Source organism: Triticum urartu, chromosome 5 (assembly GCF_003073215.2).
Source record: "Triticum urartu cultivar G1812 chromosome 5, Tu2.1, whole genome shotgun sequence".
Taxonomy (NCBI): domain Eukaryota; kingdom Viridiplantae; phylum Streptophyta; class Magnoliopsida; order Poales; family Poaceae; genus Triticum; species Triticum urartu.
The window spans coordinates 74,475,920-74,499,666 of NC_053026.1; positions in this window are offsets into that span (position 1 = coordinate 74,475,920).

Genomic DNA, 23,747 nt, shown 5'->3' on the forward strand with positions numbered 1-23,747 from the left:
GACAGATCGTCCGTCGATCTAAGGCCTTTACTGTGATAAGAGGACAATTGTTCAGAGAAAGTGTGACTGGAGTTTGCCAGAAATGCATAACACCTGAAGAAGGTCGAGTGATCCTCAATGATATCCACTCGGGGACCTGTGGCCACCATGCATCTTCTCGGACCATTGTGGCCAAAGCATACCGAGTGGGATTTTACTGGCCTCGGGCAAATGAGATGGCACAAGAATAGTCGACAAATGTGAAGGTTGCCAATTTTACTCCAACATGTCTCACAAGCCTGTGTCAGCCCTGAAGACCATTCCACTCGTCTGGCCTTTTCCTATTTGGGGATTTGATATGGTTGGACCTTTGAGGACTGGCAGAAGTGGATTCACTCATGTGCTTGTAGCAGTCGACAAGTTCGCCAAGTGGATTGAAGCCAAGCCTATCAAGAACCTTGATGCCAGTACTGCTGTCAGCTTCATCAGAGAGATAACATTCAGATATGGTGTTCCACACAGCATCATCACTGACAACAGATCAAACTTCAATTCTGACGAGTTTAGGACTTTCTATGCATCACAAGGTACTCGAGTCGACTATGCCTCAGTCGCCCACTCCTAGTCGAATGGGCAAGCTGAAAGAGCAAATGGATTGATTCTCAAAGGACTGAAACCCCAACCGATGCGTGACCTTAAACACGCAGCAGGATCCTGGGTCGATGAACTTCCATCAGTATTGTGCGGATTGAGGATAACTCCCAATTGGTCGACTGGCAGAACCCCATTTTTCTTGGTTTATGGAGCCAAAGCTGTACTTCCAACTGACTTGCTCCACAATGCACCCCGAGTCGAGCTTTTCTCAGAGGAAGAAGCAGAACAAGCACGGCAGGTGCAGTCGACCTCCTGGAAGAAGAAAGAGAGATGGCCTTGATCCGATCAACCATCTATCAGCAAGACCTGCATTGATTCCATGCCAGAAACGTGAGAGGTCGAGCATTTCAAGAGGGAGACTTAGTTCTCCTAGTGGATCAGCAGAAACCACACAAACTTGCTCCCTCTTGGGAGGGCCCCTTCGTGGTCACTAGAGTGCTCCACAATGGAGCCTACCTCCTCTATGACGTCAAGCACAAGAAAGACGAGCCGCGCGCCTGGAATGCAGAGCTGCTCCGCCCCTTGTATACTTAAGCACTCAGTCTGTTGAGATGTAATAACAAGCCCCTTTATAGTTTGTTTATCAAAGACAAGAGTTTCTTCCAGTCTCCCAAAATGATTGTCGATTGCTTATGTTTGTTTTTGAGATCCCTTAGTGGGTGGCTTAGCTACGAATCCGTTTCGCCTAAGTTTAAAAAAATGCTACCGAGTGACGAGCAAGCCTCTCACTCGGTGGCTTAGCTGCGAATCCGTTTCGCCTAAGCTTGAAAAAATCCTACCGAGTGATGAGCAAGCCTCTCACTCGGGGGCTTAGCTGCAGTCCAGTACTCGCCTAAGTTGAAAAAATCCTACCAAGTGATGAGCAAGCCTCTCACTTGGGGGCTTAGCTGCAGTCTAGTACTCGCCTAAGTTGAAAAAATCCTACCGAGTGATAAGCAAGCCTCTCACTCGGGGGCTTAGCTGCAGACCAGTACTCGCCTAAGTTGAAAGAATCCTACCGAGTGATGAGCAAGCCTCTCACTCGGGGGCTTAGCTGCAGACCAGTACTCGCCTAAGTTGAAAGAATCCTACCGAGTGATGAGCAAGCCTCTCACTCGGGGGCTTAGCTGCAGTCCAGTACTCGCCTAAGTTGAAAAAAATCCTACCGAGTGATGAACAAACCTCTCACTCGGGGGCTTAGCTGCAGTCCATTACTTGCCTAACTTGAAAAAATCCTACCGAGTGATGAGCAAGCCTCTCACTAGGGGGCTTTGCTGCATTCCAGTACTCGCCTAAGTTGAAAAAATTCTACCGAGTGATGAGCAAGCCTCTCACTCGGGGGCTTAGCTGCAGTACTGTACTCGCCTAAGTTAAAAAAATCCTACCGAGTGATGAGCAAACCTCTCACTTGGGGGCTTAGCTGCAGTCCATTACTTGCCTAACTTGAAAAAATCATACCGAGTGATGAGCAAGCCTCTCACTAGGGGGCTTCGCTGCAGTCCAGTACTCGCCTAAGTTGAAAAAATCCTACCGAGTGATGAGCAAACCTCTCACTCGGGGGCTTAGCTGCAGTCCATTACTTGCCTAACTTAAAAAATCCTACCGAGTGATGAGCAAGCCTCTCACTAGGGGGCTTCGCTCCAGTCCAGTACTCACCTAAGTTGAAAAAATCCTACCGAGTGATGAGCAAGCCTCTCACTCGGGGGCTTAGCTGCAGTCCAGTACTCGCCTAAGTTGAAAAAAATCCTATCGAGTGATGAGCAAGCCTCTCACTCGAGGGCTTAGCTGCAGTCCAGTACTCGCCTAAGTTGAAAAAATCCTACCGAGTGATGAGAAAACCTCACACTCGGGGGCTTAGCTGCAGTCCAGTATTTGCCTAAGTTTCAAAAATCCTACTGAGTGATGAGCAAACCTCACACTCGGGGGCTTAGCTGCAGTCTAGTACTCGCCAAAGTTTCAAAAATTCTACCGAGTGATGAGAAAACCTCACACTCAGGGGCTTAGCTGCAGTCCAGTACTCGCCTAAGTTTTAAAAATCCTACCGAGTGATGAGCAAGCCTCACACTCGGGGGCTTAGCTACAGTCCAGTACTCGCCTAAGTTGAAAAAATCCTACCAAGTGATGAGCAAACCTCAAAATCGGGGGCTTAGTTGCAGCCCAATGCTCGCCCAAGTTTCAAAAATCCTACCGAGTGATGAGCAAACCTCACACTCGGTGGCTTAGCTGCAGCCCAATGCTCGCCTAAGTTTCAAAAATCCTACCGAGTGATGAGCAAACCTTACACTTGGGGGCTTAGCTGCAGTCTAGTACTCGCCTAAGTTGAAAAACAATCCCTATCCGCAAGGATGACGAGGTGCAGGCCGACTACAATCCTCTCCATAGAGCTGCGCCACAAATACAATGTCCGCTTCATCCCTATCCGCAAGGATGACGAGGTGCAGGTCGACTACAATCCTCTCCACGGAGCTACGCCACAAGTACAATGTCCGCTCCATCCCTATTTGCAAGGATGATGAGGTGCAGGTCGACTGCAAACCTCTCCTCAGAGATGCGCCACAAGTACAATGTGCGCTCCATCCCTATCCGCAAGGATGGCGAGGTGCAGGTCGATTGGGATATCTTCTTCAGAGTTGCATCTCAAAGAATATTCTGAGTGAAGAATAAGTTCCACTCGAAAGCAAACGCAAGCACATGCAGAAGATAAACCAAGATCAGATAAAATCTAAAGAGTTTCAGGACGAAGATAAAAGTACTCGGGCGCTAGGCCCGAAGGATTTTAACGGTTACAAAAACCACTCGGCATTCTGAGGTAAATTTATAGCAAGTTTAAGTATCAAGTTTGTTCACTCGGCAAGAGGAGGGCTTGCAGGCTCGACGAACTCGTCCAAATCAATCCCGTCAGCGATCCGAGTGGCAGCAGCAATGAAAGTATCCATGAAGTACTAGAAGTCGTGCATTTTTGTGTTGGCGACCTTGATCGCCGCCAGCTTCTCTTCTCGAGCTTCTCTGCAGTGGACCCTGACCAGTGACAGAGCCACGTCAGCACCGCATCGGGCAGAGGACTTCTTCCATTCCTGCACTCGACCAGGGACCTCATTGAGTCGATCCATCAGACACTCGAGATCATTCTGAAGCGTTGCCCTTGGCCAAAGCGATGAGTCGATGCGTGAAACCGCAACCTCCAGACGGGCAGGATAACTTGTAACATTGGCGACACGGGATTCCAGTCGAAGCACATTCATCGCAGCCTCGTCGCCAACTGGAGAAAGTATAGGGTCCAAGCCCATCTCGATCCGTCCAGTCTCCTCTTCAAAGTTTTGGCAAAATTCTGTAGAGTCAAGGAGTTAATGAGTCGACTGGTCAGGTTTTACTTGCAAACAGTAAAACAGTCAGGTAAAAAAAGGGATACCTTCGATCATAAGAAAGAGTTTCTTGCGAGAGCTTTCAGATAAGCCTCCAAATCGTTCCTCCTGCAAGCCATGCTTTCCAGCTGGTCATTCAGATCCACTTTATCTTTTTTCAGATGAGTCACCTGTCGATTGGATTCAGTGAGAGATGACTTCAGCTTGTTGATTTCTTCTTCCAGCGCTCCGACCGAAGCCAGTTTTTGGTCAGCAAGGGCAGTCTTCTCCTGAGCCTCTTTCTGCGCAGTTGCAAGGTCCAAGTCCTTCTTCTCTAGGGCCAGCCTCATTTTCTCTGCAAAATAAGCATTCAGATCAAACAGAAGAACTAAGGGATAATTTGAATGATGGTCGGGATAAGCAGTCGACAGGCAAGTTACCTTCCGTACCAGCAACTTCATCTTGAGCCTTCGTTAAGTTTTGCTGAGCCAACTCCAGATAAAGGTTGAGTTGCCTCTGCTTTTCCTCAAATTCGGCGAACTTGGAGATAAGTGTACAAGATTTCTATAGTGAGTAAAAGACATATCAATCGAGAAGATCAGAGTTTATTTACTTCCGAGTGAAGAAAACTTCAAAACTACACAGACCCAAACCGACTGCCAGCAGTCGACTGCGGTCTCGGGGACTAAACCCAGTGGGTGCACTTATCGTGCCCCCACTGGTTCGGATCCCACTCGACATGGTCCGCCCAGGCCGAGTAAAAAAATAGGTGCTCAGACCCCAGCCGTCTGCCAGCAGTTGACTGCGGTCTCGGGGACTACACCCAGTGTGTGCACTTAGTGTGCCCCCACTGGTTTGGATCCCACTCGATGTGGTCCGCCTAGACCGAGTGGAAGAAAGAAAAGAGACGAAAAGTGCTCAGACCCCAGCCGACTGCCAGCAGTTAACTACGGTCTCGGGAACTACACCAAGTGAGTGCACTTAGCATGCCCCCACTGGTTCAGATCCCATTCGACCAGACCGTGTGGAAGAGTGCAAATAATAAAGACAACAAAACACGTAGTGGGTGTACAGATTCAAAGCAGACAATGAAAGATTGCGCGAAGGAAAGCATTCGGGTAGCATATCCTAAAAGAACAAGTTCAGTCAGAAGTTAACTTACCTAGACATTGGCTCGAAGAGCCGCGCTGGTATCATAAGCAGCTTGACTGCTTTCGTGCACCGCCTTCACCCGCTCCATCATTATACCAGCCTGATGGATGGCCTCCGCAGCGGCGTCCGACTGGCTTTCTGGAACATGATGAGTGGCAAATAAGGGGACGGATGGTCCAGACATAGCGGCTTGGAGATCCGAAGCATGAAGTTGGATAGTTGAAACAAGCTCTGGAGCAATCGACGGTGCAGGACGCGCACTCGACACTGGGTCAGAAAAGGTTATAGAAACCTTACTCACATCTTCGAGCTGTTGAACTACCCGCTCTGCCGCCGTCTTCGACTGGTATGTCTTGCTAGCTATTGTCTTCTTCTTCCTGGGCCTCAGCGGCACGTCCTCGTCATCATCCGGAAGCTCAATAACAATGGGAGGGGGTCTGCAAAGAAATCATCCGACCCTAGACGAGTCACCAGAATTTAATCGACCGTACAATCGAGAACAAGACCACGAGAATTGTACCCGGGTTGGAGGTGACCGCATCTTCCATGTCCTCGTCTTCATACTGGCGGGTAGAATTCCAAGAGGTAGCGGCACTACAAATTTCAGAATTCAGTCAACCACGTCTGACAAAAATAAATCGACTCAAATCCAAATTCATACTGAAACAAGAAATCAAGTCCAACTAATACCCGGAAGCAATGGGGATGGCCACTTTGATCTTCAGCAAGGCTTTTGGCGGTTTGGACGGCGTGGCTTTCGGTTGCTTTGATGCCTTTTCAGTCGACGCTGGAGAATACGTCCGAGGGCGCTTCGATGACTGCCCATTTTGCATGGTCGCTTTTGCCACAGGCGCTTGCTAGATCATGAGAAAGTTTGGATCGTTTTTCCCTACGAGGAGGAGGGTCGACCTCTTATTCATCACTCGGGTCGTCGCTATCCTCGTCCTCTTCATCGTCAGAGTGCCACTCGCCGCTTTCACCTCCACTCGCTTCTCCCTCTGGGTCCTGCTCCTACTCCCCGTTGGGCATCGAGTACATCTCAGTCAGGGTCTGGAAGACAACAACCAAGATAGGAGTCAGTCGGATGATAGCAAACAGATACTTGATAAATCAGGAAGACACTTGACCATTTGGAGTCATACCTTGTCGGTTTCGTACGAATTGTCGAGTGGAGGAATCCTCCGAGATCCCCTGTGGTTGTCTTTGTTGCTAGTAATACCCATTCGCCACCCTTCCAACGTAGCTTCGTCGACTTCTTCTGGATGGATCCGAGTGGCGTCGCCAGTGCCCGAATACATCCACATCGGTTGGTCACAAGCTTGAAGTGGTTGGATGCGTCGCTTGAGGAAGACCTCCAACAGGTCCATACCGGTTACCCCATCACAGAAGAGCTGAACTACTCGCTCAACCAGCACTTTCACTTGCGCCTTCTCCTCTGGGTTCACTTTCAGAGTAGAGGGCTTCTCCACTCGGGCCATGGAAAAGGGGGGAAGCCTAGTCGACTGACCCGGAGTTGGCTGGTCCTGGCAGTAGAACCAGGTCGACTGCCAACCCCGGACAGACTCGGGAAGGATCATGGTTGGGAAAGTGCTTTTGTTCCTCATCTGAATCCCAAGACCCCCGCACATCTGAATCACTTGCGTCTTCTCGTCACTCGGATTGGCCTTCTTGACCATCTGAGAACGGCACGTGAATATGTGTTTGACAGCCCAGGAAGTTCTCACACATGGACACGAAAGCAGCAAGATACACGATGGTGTTGGGGGTAAAGTGGTGGAGTTGTGCCCCAAAGAAGTTCAAGAAACCTCGAAAGAAAGGGTGGGGAGGCAAGGAAAACCTGCAGTCGACGTGAGTAGCAAGGAGAACGCGCTCACCCTCCTGTGGCTGCGGCTCGGTCTCGTTCCCCGGGAGTCGCACCTATTCGTGGGGAATCAGTCCCCCATCGAACAGGTCATCGATGTCGTCCTGACGGATCGTCGAGCGAATCTAGTCGCCCTGCATCCCGCCCAGCGGCAGGCCGGACCTCGAGGATGATCCGCCCCAGCCGGACTTCTTCCCCTTCGCCTTCGCCGTCGCCTTCTTCGCGCGCCCCAATGCCACCGTCTTCTCCTTCCCCATTGCGGTGAGCGGAGCTCGAACGGGGCAGCGGCGCTGGAGCAGGAGCAGATGCAGCGGAGAAAACTAAGAGGAAAAGAGATGGACGAAGACACACTGTTCAAAGAAAACCCCGACCCGACACCTTATATGGGGCCGCTTCCGAGTGGCTGACCTGTGGGTCTGGTGTTGGGGAACGCAGTAATTTCAAAAAATTTCCTACGCACACGCAAGATCATGGTGATGCATAGCAACGAGAGGGGAGAGTGTTGTCTACGTACCCACGCAGACCGACTGCGGAAGCGTTGACGCAACGTAGAGGAAGTAGTCGTGCGTCTTCCCGATCCGACCGATCCAAGCACCGTTACTCCGGCACCTCCGAGTTCTTAGCACACGTACAGCTCGATGACGATCCCCGGACTGCGATCCAGCAAAGTGTCGGGGAAGAATTCCGTCAGCACGACGGCGTGGTGACGATCTTGATGCACTACAGCAGCAGGGCTTCGCCTAAACTCCGCTACAGTAATATCAAGGACTATGGTGGCTGGGGCGCCGCACACGGCTTAGGAAATAGATCACGTGGATCAACTTGTGTGTTCTTTGGGGTGCCCTGCCTCTGTATATAAAGGACTAGATGGGGGAGGCTGGCCGGCCAAGGGAGGGCGCGCCAGGAGAGTCCTACTCCCTCTGGGAGTAGGATTCCCCCCCCCCCCAATCCTAGTTGGAATAGGATTCCTTGAGGGGGGAAAGAGAGAGAGGGGGGCCGGCCAACTCTCCTTATCCTAATAGGACTAGGGGAGGGGGGAGGCACGCAGCTCTCCTTGGGCTGCCCCTTTCTCCTTTCCACTAAAGCCCACTAAGGCCCATATAGTTCCCGGGGGGTTCCGGTAACCTCCCGGTACTCCGGTAAAATCCTGATTTCACCCGGAACACTTCCGATATCCAAACATAGGCTTCCAATATATCAATCTTTATGTCTCGACCATTTCGAGACTCCTCGTCATGTCCATGATCACATCCGGGACTCCGAACAATCTTCGGTACATCAAAATGCATAAACTCATAATATCTGTCATCGTAACGTTAAGCGTGCGGACCTACGGTTCGAGCACAATGTAGACATGACCGAGACACGAGATTCGATCGTCGGTATCCAATACCTAGTTCAATCTCGTTACCGGCAAGTCTCTTTACTCGTTCTGTAATACATCATCCCGCAACTAACTCATTAGTTGCAATGCTTGCAAGGCTTAAGTGATGTGCATTACCGAGAGGGCCCAGAGATACCTCTCCGACAATCGGAGTGACAAATCCTAATCTCGAAATACGCCAACCCAACATGTACCTTTGGAGACACCTGTAGAGCTCCTTTATAATCACCCAGTTACGTTGTGACGTTTGGTAGCACACAAAGTGTTCCTCCGGCAAACGGGAGTTGCATAATCTCATAGTCATAGGAACATGTATAAGTCATGAAGAAAGCAATAGCAACATACTAAACGATCGGGTGCTAAGCTAATGGAATGGGTCATGTCAATCACATCATTCTCCTAATGATGTGATCCCGTTAATCAAACAACAACTCTTTTGTTTATGGTTAGGAAACATAACCATCTTCGATTAATGAGCTAGTCAAGTAGAGGCATACTAGTGACACTTTGTTTGTCTATGTATCCACACAAGTATTATGTTTCCGGTTAATACAATTCTAGCATGAATAATAAACATTTATCATGATATAAGGAAATAAATAATAACTTTATTATTGCCTCTAGGGCATATTTCCTTCATCTGGATGACCCAATCAAATCTCGCAACAGCCGCGTGTGAGGTACGTGGCGAAAAAGGTGGCACAGTGATCGAGGCAGCCTCACCTAATCGCTTCTGATTACTGCGGCCTCCCCCGTCCCACGCGCTTCCCCAAATCCAAATCCCATGATATCTCAGCGCAGCAGGGCAATCTGTCAGACGGAATATCTGCGTACTCAAGAAATCACAGTAAAAGTTCACTCGACAAAACCAGGAATGGTTCAAGGCGACTGAACAAGCAATTGAAGTCATCATGAATGTTCATTCGACCTCTGGTCAAGACATTTCCGAAGCGCAAAAGCTGAATCGGAGAGGTTATCAACTCCTTCTCCACTCGAAACCTGAACCATTCGGGGGCTAATGATGAAGCTATGTACCTAGGGTAGGGTCATAGGCCTGACCTAGACACCCTTCCCTAGGACATCACCCTAAAACCATAAGCATTCAAAGAGGAGTCATCATCCACTCAACCATGAGGACTTCCACTCGGAAGACTTGAAGTCACTCGACCGCGGAGACTGTCACTCGACCACCGGAAGGTCTAAAATCTCATCCAACCCATCATCGTCCCACAAGCCTATGATGGAATTACTCATGCACGGCGGTGAGCATCATGAAATTGGTGATGAAGGAAGGTTGATGATGACGATGGCGACAGATTCCCCTCCCCGGAGCCCCGAACGGACTCCAGACTAGCCCTCCCAAGAGAGATTAGGGATTGGTGGCGGCTCTGTATTGTAAAACGCGATGAATCCTTCCCTCTGACTTTTTTATCCCCGAATGTGAATATATAGAGTTGGAGTTGAGGTCGGTGGAGCACCAGGGGGCCCGCGAGGAAGGGGGTGTGCCCAGGGGGTAGGCGCGCCCCCACCCTCGTGGACAGGGTGTGGGCCCCTGGCCTTGATTCTTTTGCCAGTATTTTTTATATATTCCAAAAATATTCTCCGTTGATTTTTAGGTCATTCTGAGAACTTTTATTTCAGCACAAAAATAACACCATCGCAATTCTGCTGAAAACAATGTCAGTCCAGGTTGGTTCCATTCAAATCATGCAAGTTAGAGTCCAAAACAAGGGCAAAAGTGTTTGGAAAAGTAGATACGATGGAGACGTATCAACTCCCCCAAGCTTAAACCTTTTTTTGTCCTCAAGGAATTCAGTTGACAACCTGAAAGTGATAAAGAAAAACTTTAACAAACTCTATTTGCTCTTGTTGTTGTAAATACGTAAAGCTAGCATTCAAGTTTTCAGCAAAGATTATGAACTAACCATATTCACAGTAACATTTAGGTCCCATGTTTACTCATATCAATGGCATAATCAACTAGCGAGCAATAATAGTAAATATCGGATGACAACACTTCCTCAAAACAATCATAATATGATATAACAAGATGGTATCTCACTAGCCCTTTCTGAGACCACAAAACATAAATGCAGGGTACCTCTGAAGATCAAGGGCTGAATGGAATTTGTAATTCATGGTAAAAGAGATCCAGTCAAGTCATACTCAATGTAAATTAATAATAATACATGCAAATGATAGCGGTACTCTCCAACTGGTGCTTTTTAATAAGAGGATGATGTCTCAACATAAAAGTAAATAGATAGGCCCTTCCTAGAGGGAAGCAGAGATTTGTAGAGGTGCCAGAGCTCAATTTTGAAATAGAGATGAATAATATTTTGAGCGGCATACTTTCATTGTCAACATAACAACCGAGAGATCTTGATATCTTCCATGCTACACACATTATAGGCGGTTCCCAAGCAGAATGGTAAAGTTTATACTCCCCCACCACCAACAAGCATCAATCCATGGCTTGCCCGAAACAACGGGTGCCTCCAACTAACAACAATCATTGGGGAGTTTTGTTTGCAATTATTTTGATTTGATTTGAACATGGGACTGGGCATCCCGGTGACCAGCCATTTTCTCGTGAGTGAGGAGCAGAGTCCACTCCTCTTGAGAATAACCCGCCTAGCATGGAAGATACAGACATCTCTAGTTGATACATGAGCTATTCGAGCATACAAAATGAAATTTTTATTTGAAGGTTTAGAGTTTGGCACATACAAATTTACTTGGAACGGCAGGTAGATACCGCATATAGGAAGGTATGGTGGACTCATATGGAACAACTTTGGGGTTTATGGAATTGGATGCACAAGCAGTATTCCCGCTTAGTACAAGTGAAGGATACAAAGAGACTGGGAAGCGACCAGCTAGAGTGCGACAATAGTCATGAACATGCATTAAAATTAATCAACACTGAATGCAAGCATGAGTAGGATATAATTCACCATGAACGTAAATATCGTGGAGCCTATGTTGATTTTGTTTCAACTACATGCGTGAACATGTGCCAAGTCATGTCCATGTGTGAATCATTCAAAGGAGGATACCGCCCCATCATACCACATCACAACCATTTTAATAGCATGTTGGCATGCAAGGTAAACCATTATAAACTCCTAGCAAAAATTAAGCATGGCATGGGCAACTATAATCTCTAATTGTCATTGCAAACATGTTTCACTCATAATAGGCTGAATCGGGAACGAGGAACTAATCATAATTACAAAAACAAGAGAGGTCGAGTTCATACCAACTTCTCTCATCTCAATCAGTTCATCATATATCGTCATTATTGCCTTTCACTTGCACAACCGAACAGTGTGAATAATAATAATAGTGCATGTGCATTGGACTAAGCTAGAATCTGCAAGAATTCAATTCAAGGGAGAAGACAAGGTAATATGGGCTCTTTGTTAAATCAACAATAATGCATATGAGAGACACTCAACATTTTCATCAAGGTCTTCTCCTGTCGACCCCCAAAGAAAGAAAAGAAACAAAACTATTTACATCGGAAAGCTCCCAACAAGCAAAAGAAGAACGAGAAATCTTTTTGGGTTTTCTTTTTAATTACTACTACTACAGGCATGGAAAGTAAACTAGCTAAAAGCTACAAATATTTTTTTTGTTTTTTCTTAAGATTTTTCAAACACAGAAGAAGAAGGCGTAAAAATAAATTAAACTAGCATGGATGATACAATGAAAAAGTATGAGCACCGACAACTGGCATGAGTGTGTGAACATGAATGTAATGTCGGTGAGAGATACGTACTCCCCCAAGATTAGGCTTTTGGCCTAAGTTGGTCTATGCCCATGGATCAAAGCTCCCTTTCCGGTGTATTGAGGAGGGTCCTCGGGTTGCCACTGGTTGGCGATCTCCTCCGGATCCCACGAATAAACAGAATGACGGTGGGGATCAGATAGTGGCTCCGGCTCTGGAGCTGATGTCAGGCTCTGGTATGCCTGAACGGCCACCGACAGAACAAGGTACGTGCCTGATAATATGTTGAACAAAGAGGGAGCAGGCAAAGTAATAGTCTCAAAGTAATTCTTATCAAATATCAGTCTATAGTTAAGCATCTTATTCTTAACAATAAAATCATGTGCTACCATACTCTTATAATCTAGAAAAATATGAGGCAACAACTTTTCCTCTTTCTCATAATGCCTAATAGGTATGTTAAAGTGTGCAGCAAGGCTCGAGGCGAAGATGCCTCCTAAGACGGGACCCTTTCTATGGTTCAGATTTAACCGTTTAGCAACAATAGCGCCTAAACTAAAAGTGGTATCACGAAACAAAGCATGGCGCAAACTAACAATATCAGGGGCACTAAGATTTCCACAGTTCCCTTGACCAATTAAGCATCTACTAGCAAATATTGCGAAGTAACGTAGAATAAGAAAATTTATGCTAGTAATTCTTGCATTGGAAACCTTCGTCGTTTCCCCTACTACAATCATATCAATGAATCCTTGCACATCATTATGATGTGGTTTGTCACACCCTAGCTAGTTTATGCATTAGAGTGTTGCATAATGTCTTCTTTTCCAGAAAACTGAAATGGGGATGACAGAACCCCCAGCACCCCCTGGAACAACTAGGGTTTACTAAAATCTTTTTCAATGAACCTGAAATGACCTTCTAAAAAGTCCACCCTTTTTGTTTTGGGGTTAGAACCTCAGACAAAGTGGGTTCACATTTTTCTAGGACACATAAGGTCATTGGATTAATTCATTACTATTTGCTTTTGGGCAATTTAAATCCTATAAATATTTTAAAATGCCCAAATAACCTTGAAAGAATTTTTAGGCTATTGAGAATATTTTCAAATATGCCTCTGAATATTTTCAGGTTTTTCCTAAATGGAATAGTATTTTTACTATTTCAAAACACAGAATAGGAATAAATAAAAAGAAAAACAGAAAGCAGAGAGAGTAGAGGATTACCTGGCGCTCACCTAGCAGGCCCACCTGGCCGGCCCAGCCCAGCCACCGCTCCAGCGAGCTGCTTGGCTTGGCCAGGCAGACAGGCAGGTGCTCGACATCGGCACCAGCGCGCGTCACGCAGCTGCCCGCCACCCTGCTTCCTCCCCTCGCTTTCCTGCTGCCCTGGTTCGGTCACCCACTTCTCCCCCGAGCTCGCAGACACGCCTCTTCCTTCCCAGCTCCTCTCCCTCGCTCTCCCGCACCATGGCCGACGCTGTCGCGCCCGCACCATCGTGATAACCGCGTCCGTCGTCGTCCCCATGCCGCGTCACCATGTCTGTTCGCTCCGCCGTTGTCGACTACGTCGAGCAGGCCGAGCCCTGAGTGCTCGCCCGCTCTGGAGTCGCCCCTGACCCCGTCTCCCCCAACTCCGTCCGCCGAGATCGCCATCGTCGCCCCGGTCAGCTCCGGCCTTCCCCGAGCCTGCTTCGATGCTTGCTGCAACCGCCGTGAGGTCATCTCCGTCCTCCCCCTCTCTATTAACTCTCTCCTGCACCGTATGCACCACACCACGTTCACCCGCACCCGCCGCCGCCGAGCTCATCGCCGACGTGACTCCGGCCACCCACTGGCCACACCACCTTAACCAACGCACTCACCACACTCACAGGAACCCATAGCACTACTCCACGCGCCTCGCCGTGCCCCGTAGCCTCGGGTTCGACCTCACCCGAGCTTCGGCAGCCGCATAGCTCGTCGCCGACGATGTTTCCGGCCATCCCATCTCCACCCACTGCCACCACTCGACGCGGCTCACTCCCCGCATCACGTAGATGTGCTCCGCCGTCGTTTTGGTCGCCGGAGCACGAAACCCGCACCGCTCCGCCGCGTCTGGCCTCGCCGGCGGCTAAACGCCGGCGAGTTTGACCCTGGTTGACCCCGTGTGGGCACAGGTTGACTCCCCCTGAGTCTATGACAAGTGGGACCGCTCTGCCAATTAACTTAGATTAGCACTAACAAAATATAGTTAGTTAATTAACTACTGACACGCGGGTCCCACTGGTCAGGTTTGACCTGGACCGGCTCCGTTGACCACTGACGTCACCCTGACGCAATGCTGATGCAATAATTCAATTACTAGAATTATTCGTATACAGGAAATTCCAGAAAATATTACAAACTTCAAAATTCATAACTTTTAATCTGTAACTCCAAATGCAAAGAGTTATATATGAAATTTATTCAGAAAAATTCAATCTTTCCATCTGTAATGGTTTCATGCATGACAAAACACTTTAACCTTACTGTTTAGGTGAAACAAGCTAATGCACTTATATGGCTTAAGACCATAAGCTTTCATTTGAATTCTTGATTCAAATAGACTCAAACCAGCTTGTTTTACAATGCATTATGTAGGACACCTCATATTGCCATGTCATAGCATGCATCATATTGTTGCATATTGCCATGTGATGATTTTGTTCTGTGGTGTCTTTCCTGGTATGTTCTGCCCCCGAGGATATTTCCGAGTATCCAACTAAAGGGTAGTACCCTACTACTACTCCATCAGGCAAGCAGCCCCATTGATCATATCGATACAATCCCATGTTCTCGCTCCTGCTCTCATTTACTAGTTTAAGACAACAACGTTTCAAACTTCTGTGTGCTGCGGTAGTTGAACCCTTATCCTCTGCATGACCTGTCTTGCCACAGTAACTAGATGAAACCCACTAGCATGCGTAGGAGTTGATTGAACCATGTATGTGTTTCCTACCTAGCTATGCCTGCTATGCTTGGAGTTGTGTTAGGTCTGGTTCATCTGGGTGATGGGCTAGAGTGAAATGATCACGTCGGTAATGTGAGGGATGTGTTGAACATGATTTGGTAAAGGTATCGATGAGAGGCCATGTAGGAGTACATGGTGGGTTGTTTCATTGAGGCCGTCCTTAAGAACTGAGATCTGTATGTGTGATTCAAGAATCAGTTACTACCATGCATTGGGCCCGAAACCAATGGACCCTCTCGGCTTATTAACCACCCTAGTACTCTGTCCAGGAGTTGCAACTAGTTTCTGGTGTTTATAGGCTATATGTTGGCGGCCGTGCCTAGTGCTGACCCAAGGGGTGGGCTATGATGCGGTAGATACACCGTGGCACGGTGTACAGAGTCACCCATTTGGTGTCTCGGGAACCCTGTTCACATCGTTCGGGGCCGTATGTGGAAACCTCGGCCGGACACCCAGCGGATGGAACCTGGATAGGCGATAAACCTGGACTAGATACTTGAGTGTTTAGGTAGGCCGTGGCTGACACCCTCGTTGGGCTTCCGCTTGAAGGTTCCCGAGTACATGTCGTGTAGACGATGGTAAGTGGTGAGAGCGTGTGTGAAGAAGTACACCCCTGCAGGGTTAACATCATCTATTCAAATAGCCGCGTCCGTGGTAAAGGACTACTTGGTTGCCTATACAGTTCATAGACAAGTTAATGGTTACTACTAAAAGACTCAAGATAAGTGTGAGTACCGAGGATGGCCCTCTTGTAGGATGACGAGGGAGGATCCTCGGTGGAGTATTGTGTTGGTGATTAGTGGACTCATGTGCGAAAGCTATTTTACTAGTGGTGTCTCGTAGGATAGCTTAGCCAAGAGTCAAAGCTGGCTTGCTGCAATAACTCCACCACCTTCTTGAGAATGAGCATGTATAGTAGGATCTGTTGTAAGACTTGCTGAGTACCTTTGTACTCATGTTGCTTTAATTACTATTTTCAGACGACAACACCGCCCCCTCCGATGGGTTTTAAGTAGAGCTCAACGTCGATGAGTAACTTGCCACCTAGGTGGTGATTCTGGCCATGGAGGGCCCCATGTAGATAGACAGGCTTCGTCAAGCCTTCTTTCTTTCTAGTGTCTGTACTCAGACTTATTTGCTTCCGCATGTGCTTGTATGCTTGTATGACTTGAGTGTCCGGTCATGTGACCCCTACCTATATGAACATGTTATGTATGGATCTCTGGAGCCTTAAATAAAGTACTTTGAGTTGTAGAGTTTTGTTGTGATGCCATGTTGTATTTACACATATCGAGCATATTGTGTGTATGATTGAAATGCTTGGTATGTGTGGGATCCGACAATCTAGTTGTTTATCCTTGGCAGCCTCTCTTATGGGGAAATGTAGTATAGTGCCTCCATGAGCCATAGTAGTCCGCTACATCCCGGTTCACCAAAGTGCTGCTAGCCCAGCACTACTGCTCAGGACACTTGACTGGCGGGCATGTGTTTCACTTCGTTCCAGTGTCTGTCCCTTCGGGGAAATGTCACGCGGTTACATCCAGAGTCCTTCCTAGCCTGCTATAGCCCGGGTTCCCAGAGTCCTGTTATCGCAGTGCTACAGCCCGGATTCACACGCTGATGACTGACATGCTGGATGTGATTCATGTATGCCTGTCCCCATAGGTTAGTGCCGCTTTGGGTTCACGACTAGCCATGTTGGCCCGGGTTCTCTGTCATATGGATGCTAGCGACACTATCATATACGTGAGCCAAAAGGAGCAAATGGTCCCGGGCAATGGTAATGCGACACCCGTGGGGATACCATGCGTGAGGCCGCAAAGTGATATGAGGTGTTACTGGCTAGATCGATGTGACTTGGAATCGGGGTCCTGACATGGTTCCTCTATGCTGCCCTCAAAGGGTATCCTACAAACCCGGCAAAAATCATAAAGTGACATCTCCTTATGCTCACATATAAATAAAATTCCACCAAAGGTGGCGATCTCCTACCATGGTAATGAAAATTTTGCACAAAAATATTGGTGAGTAGGAGATACTGTTCACGCTGGTCGTGGAGGAAGTCGCTTAGGCCTGCATTCTCAGCCAACTAATAAAAATCTTCATAAATACCGGCTTCTCTCAAGAACTCATCACAAGGCCATTCACACGTCAGAACCTCCGCAGTACGAGGGAGATTATACTTGGGCTTCTTATTCTATTCACTTTGCTTATCCTTCGAGCGACAGCTCGATGAGCCCCTCGAAAATCTCTTCATCTTTTTCTGAAAATTTCTGAAATTTTTAGTAACTTAAAATAAAAGTGAACCAAACTCAACAAAATTGATAGCAACTACTCCTTCAAGTGCCTAGAGGTCATATCATGCATTAGAACTACTTTTGACCACATAAATTTGACATGCAAGCTCAAGAACAGGGTCACCTAAGCAGCAAAAAATTGGAATAAATAAAGCACTAGAAAAAAAACTAATTGGACCATTGGAGGAGTCACATACCAAAGAATAATCCCCCAAAGCAGTTTTGTGAATGGAGGTTTGAGCAAGGAGATCGAAAATGGCAGCAAAATGAGCTAGAACTCGTGTTTGAGCTGGTGGATGATTTTTCTGGAGGAAGACGAAGTGTGTGGGTGCTAGAATAAGTGTAGGGGACCCAGATGGTGTCCACGAGGTAGGGGGCACGCCCAGGGGGGTGGGTGCACCCTCCACCCTTGTGGGCATATGGTGGGTCCCCTTGGTGTGTTCTCAGTGTCAATAATTCTTAAATATTCTAGAAAAGATCATATTTCATTTTTGGGACATTTGGAGAACTTTTATTTTCGGGGTATTTTTTATTGCAAGGATAATTCAGAAAATAGACATAAAATACTATTTTTTCTTTATTTAATCTAAATAACAGAAAGTAAAAAAAAGGTACATAGAGTTGTGCTTTCTAACTTCATCCATATCATGCTCATCAAAAGGAATCCACTAATAAGGTTGATCAAGTCTTGTTAACAAACTCTTTCCGAATAACATGAAACCGGAGAATTTTCGAATACCAGTAGGTTACCTCAACAGGGATATGCACATCCCCAACAATAATAATATCATATTTCTTCTTGAGTTTAGGAAGAGGAAATTCAAAACCTCCAATAATAATCGATGATTTTTTTCCAATAGAATTGAAACTATGTACTTGAGGTTGTTTCCTCGGAAAGTGTACCGTATGCTAATTACCATTAACATGAAAAGTGACATTGCCTTTGTTGCAATCAATAACAGCCCTGCAGTATTCAGGAAGGGTCTACCAAGAATAATAGACATACTATCGTCCTCGGGAATATCAAGAATAACAAATTCTGTTAAAATAGTAACGTTTGCAACCACAACAGGCACATCCTCACAAATACCGACAAGTATAGCAGTTTATTTATCAACCATTTGCAAAGATATTTCAGTAGGTGTCAACTTATTCAAATCAAGTCTACGATATAAAGAGACAGGCATAACACTAACACCGGCTCCAAGATCACATAAAGCAGTTTTAACATAGTTTCTCTTAATGGAGCATGGTCGAGTTGGTACTCCTGGATCTCCTAATTTCTTTCGTATTCCACCTTTAAAGGTGTAATTAGCAAGCATGGTGGAAATTTTAGCTTCCGGTATATTTCTATTATTTGTAACAATATCTTTCATGTACTTAGCATAATGGTTCATTTTAAGCATATCAGTCAAACGCATACGCAAAAAGATAGATCTAATCATTTTGGCAAAGCACTCAAAATCCTCATCATCCTTTTTCTTGGATGGTTTAGGAGGAAAAGGTATAGGTTTATGAACCCATGGTTCTCTTTCTTTACCGTGCTTCCTAGCAACAAAGTCTCTCTTATCATAACGTTGATTCTTGGATTGTGGGTTATCAAGATCAATAGCAGGTTCAATCTCTACATCATTGTTATTGCTAGGTTGAGCATCAACATGAACATCATCATTAATATTATCACTAGGTTCATGATCATTACCAGATTGTGTTTCAACATCAGAAATAGAAATATCATTGGGATTCTTAGGTGTATCAACAACAGGTTCACTAGAAGCATGCAAAGTCCTATCATTTTTCTTTTTATTCTTTTTAGAAGGACTAGGTGCATCAACATTAGTTCTGTGAGAATCTTGCTCAATTCTCTTAGGGTGGCCCTCAGGATACAAAGGTTCCTGAGTCATTTTACCCCCTCTAGTCACAACTCTAACATCATTATCATTTTTCTTATTATTTAATTCATTGAGAAAATCATTCTGAGCTTTAAGCACTTGTTCTACTTGACTGGTAACCATAGAAGCATGTTTACTAATAAGTTTAAGTTCACCTTTAACTCTAGACATATAATCACTCAAGTGTTCAAGCATATCAGCATTACGTTTCAATTGTCTACCAACATAAGCATCGAAGTTTTCTTGTTTAACAATAAAATTATCAAACTCATCTAAGCATTGGCTAGCGGACTTATTACGAGGAATATCACCTTCATCAAATCTATAGAGAGAATTTACCTTTACTACTTGTGTAAGGTTATCAAGACCATTTATTTCTTCAATAGGTGGTAAATTCTTAATATCTTCTGCTTTAATACCTTTTTCTTTCATATATTTCTTTGCCTCTTGCATATCTTCAGGACTGAGAAATAGAATACCCCTTCTCTTTGGAGTCAGCTTAGGAGTTGGTTCAGGAATTGTCCAATCATTTTCATTACTCAACATATTATTCAATAACAATTCAGCTTGCTCAATAGTTCTTTCCCTGAAAACACAACCAGCACAACTATCCAGGTGGTCTCTGGAAGCATCGGTTAGTCCATTATAAAAGATATCAAGTATTTCATTTTTCTTGAGAGGATGATCAGGCAAAGCATTAAGTAATCGGAGAAGCCTCCCCCAAGCTTATGGGTGACTCTCTTCTTCAATTTGCACAAAATTATATATTTCCCTTAAAGGAGCTCGTTTCTTACGAGCGGGGAAATATTTAGTAGAGAAGTAATAAATCATATCCTGAGGACTACGCACACAACCTGGATCAAGAGAATTAAACCATGTTTTAGCATCACCCTTTAATGAGAACGGAAACAACTGAAGGATAAAGTAATAGTGAGTTTTCTCATCATTAGTGAATAGGGTGGCTATATCATTTAATTTAGTAAGATGTGCCACAACAGTTTCAAATTCATAGCCATAAAAAGGATCAGATTCAACCAAAGTAATTAACTCAGGATCGACAGAGAAATCATAATCCTTATCGGAAATAAAGATAGGTGAAGTAGCAAAAGCAGGTGTCACACCCTAGCTAGTTCATGCATTAGAGTGTTGCATCATGTTTATTTTCCCAGAAAACTGAAATGGGGATAACAGAACCCCCAGCACCCCCCTGGAACAACTAGGGTTTACTAAAAACTTTTTCAATGAACCTGAAATGCCCTTCTAAAAAGTCCACCCTTTTTGTTTTCGGTTAAAACCTTTGACAAAAATGGTGCACACTTTTCTAGGACATCATAAGGTCATTGGATTAATTCATTACTAATTGCATTGGGCAATTTAAATCCTATAAATATTTTAAAATGCCCAAATAATCCTGAAAGTATTTTTAGGCTGTTGAGAATATTTTCAAATGTGCCTCTGAATATTTTCAGGTTTTTCCTAAATGAAATAGTATTTTTACTATTTCAAAACACAAAACAGAATAAATAGAAAGCCGAAAAGAGAGAGAGAAAGGAAACTAACCTGGCAAAGCCACCAGCCGGCCCACCTGGCGTCCCAGCACTATGTTGGCCCGTGCCAGCCAGCTGCTTCGTCCCTGCCAAGCAGGCAGGGAGGTGACGCCGGCGTGCAAGAGCTTGCCACCGTGCCACCTGCTTGCCGCTCGCGCCCGTGGACACTTGGGCGAGCTCCATGTCGCTGCCCCGACCCCGCAGACATCTCGCTCACTCCCCTGTCTCTCTCTCTCGCCCTCTCCTACCATGGCCGACGCCCCTGCCGCCGCACCATCGATGTAGCCGCGCCCTCCGCCGTCCTCGCGCCGCGCCACCATCTCCACGAGCTCCGCCTTTGTCGACTACGTCGAGCAGGCCGAGCCCCGAGCGCTCACTCGCTCTGGAGTCGCCCCGACCCCGTCTTCCCCAACTCCGGCCGCCGGAGATCCCCTTCGCCTTCAGCACACACCAGCTCGTCCCCGACCTCGCCGAGTGCTCCGACGTGACCGCCGTGAGCTCAGCTACCTCCCCATCCTCTCAGTTTGCCTTCTTGAGCACCGCAGCGACCGCACCAAGCTCGGCCACACCCGCCACCGCCACCGCACGTCGCCGTCGTGGCCAAAGCCACGTTGGCTCGCAACCGAGCATGTCATCATCTTCACCACACTCGCAGGAGCCCGTAGCACCCCCGCACGCTCCTCGCCATGCCTCCTAGAGGCTAGTTCGACCTCGCCCGAACTCCGGCAGCCGCAACGCTCGTCACCGGCGTCGTTTTCGGCGACCCTGAGCCCAACCATTGCCACCACTCGACGCGGCTCACTCCCAGCTACGTGTGGGAGGTCTCCGTCGTCCATTTGCCCCGCCGGCGAGTTTGACTTCGCTGACCCGGTTTGACCTCGGGTGGGCCCAGTTTGACTCCCCCAGGGTCACTGACATGTGGGCCATGCCCCTGTTTAGTTTAGTGTTAGATTAGTTAAAGCTAATTACTTTAGTTAATGGGTTGACTGACTGACATGTGGGCCCAGGCCCTAACTAACCTAGATTAGTGCTAACGAAACACTAACTAACTCTGTTAGTTAGTTGTTACACTGACAGACGTGACCCACTAGTCAGGTTTGACCTGGGCTGGCGCCTTTGACCTGCTGAAGTCACCCTAATGCAATGCTGACGCAATAACTCAATTACTGGAATTATTCTTATACAGGAAATTCCAGAAAATATTACAATTTCAAAAATTCATAACTTTTAATCTGTAACTCCAAATGCAAAGATTTATATATGAAATTTGATCAGAAAAATTCAATATTTCCATCTGTAATGGTTTCATGCATGACAAAACACTTTAACCTTGCTGTTTAGGTGAAACAAGCTAATACACTTATAAGGCTTAAGAACAAAAGCTTCCATTTGAATCTTTGATTCAAATGGACCCAAACCAACTTGTTTCACATTGCATTAGGTAGGACACCTCATATTGCCATGTCATAGCATGCATCATATTGTTGCATATTGCCATGTGATGATTGTGTTCTGTGGTGTCTTCCGTGGTAGGTTCTGCCTCCGAGGATATTTCCGAGTTTGTGTTCTGTCGTGTCTTCCGTGGTAGGTTCTGCCTCCGAGGATATTTCTGAGTATCCAGCTGAAGGGAAGTACCCTACTACTACTCCATCAGGCAAGCAGCCCCATTGATCATATCGATACAATCGCATGTTCTCGCTTCTGCTCTCATTTACTACATTAAGACAACAACGTTTCAAACTACTCTGTGCTGCGGTAGTTGAACCCTTATCCTCTGCATGACCTGTCATTGCCACAGTAACTAGATGAAACCCACTGGCATGTGTAGGAGTTGATTGAGCCATGTATGTGTTTCCTACCTTGCTATGCCTGCTATGCTTAGAGTTGTGTCAGGTCTGGTTCATCTAGGTGATGGGCTAGAGTGAAATGATTACATCGGTAATGTGAGGGATGTGTTGAACATGTTTTGGTAAAGGTATCGATGAGAGGCCATGTAGGAGTACATGGTGGGTTGTTTCATTGAGGCCGTCCCTAAGAACTGAGATTTGTATGCGTGATTTAAGATTCAGCTACTACCACACATTAAGCCCTGAAATATGACCCCGCTCGACTTATTGACCCCTCTCGTCCTCTGTCCAGGAGTTGAACTAGTTTATGGTGTTTATAGGTTATGTGTTGGCGGCCGTGCGTAGCGCTGACCCTAGGGGTGGGCTATGATGCGGTTGATACACCGTGGCCGGGTATGCCGGGCGCCCGTTTGGCGTCTCGGGACCCTGTACACATCCTTTGGGGCTGTTGAGGACACCCCGGCCGGATTTCCTTGCGGATGGAACCCGAATAGGCGATAAACCTGGACTAGAGACTTGTGTGGTTAGTCAGGTCATGGTCTACACCCACGTCGGCTTTCGCTTGAAGTCTGCCGAGCACATGTTGTGTGTAGACGCTAAGTGGTGGAAACATGTGTGACGAAGTACACCCCTACAGGGTATAAAACTATTCGAATAGCCGCGTCCGTGGTGAAGGACTACTTGGTTTCCCATACAGTTCATAGACAAGTTACTGGTTACTACTAAAAGACTCAAGATAAGTGTGAGTACCGAGGATAGCCCTCTCATAGGATGACGAGGGAGGATCCCCGTTGGAGTATTGTGTTGGTGATTAGTGGACTCGTGTGCGAAAACTATTTTACAGTGGTGTCTCATAGGATAGCTTAGCCAAGAGTCAAAGCTGGCTTGCTGCAATAACTCCGCCACCTTCTTGAGAATAAGCATGTATAGTAGGATCTGTTGTAAGACTTGCTGAGTACCTTTGTACTCATGTTGCTTTAATTACCGTTTTCAGACGACAACACCGCCCCCTCCGATGGGTTTTACGTAGACCTCAACGTCGATGAGTAACTTGCCACCCAGGTGGTGATTCTGGCCATGCTATGTAGAT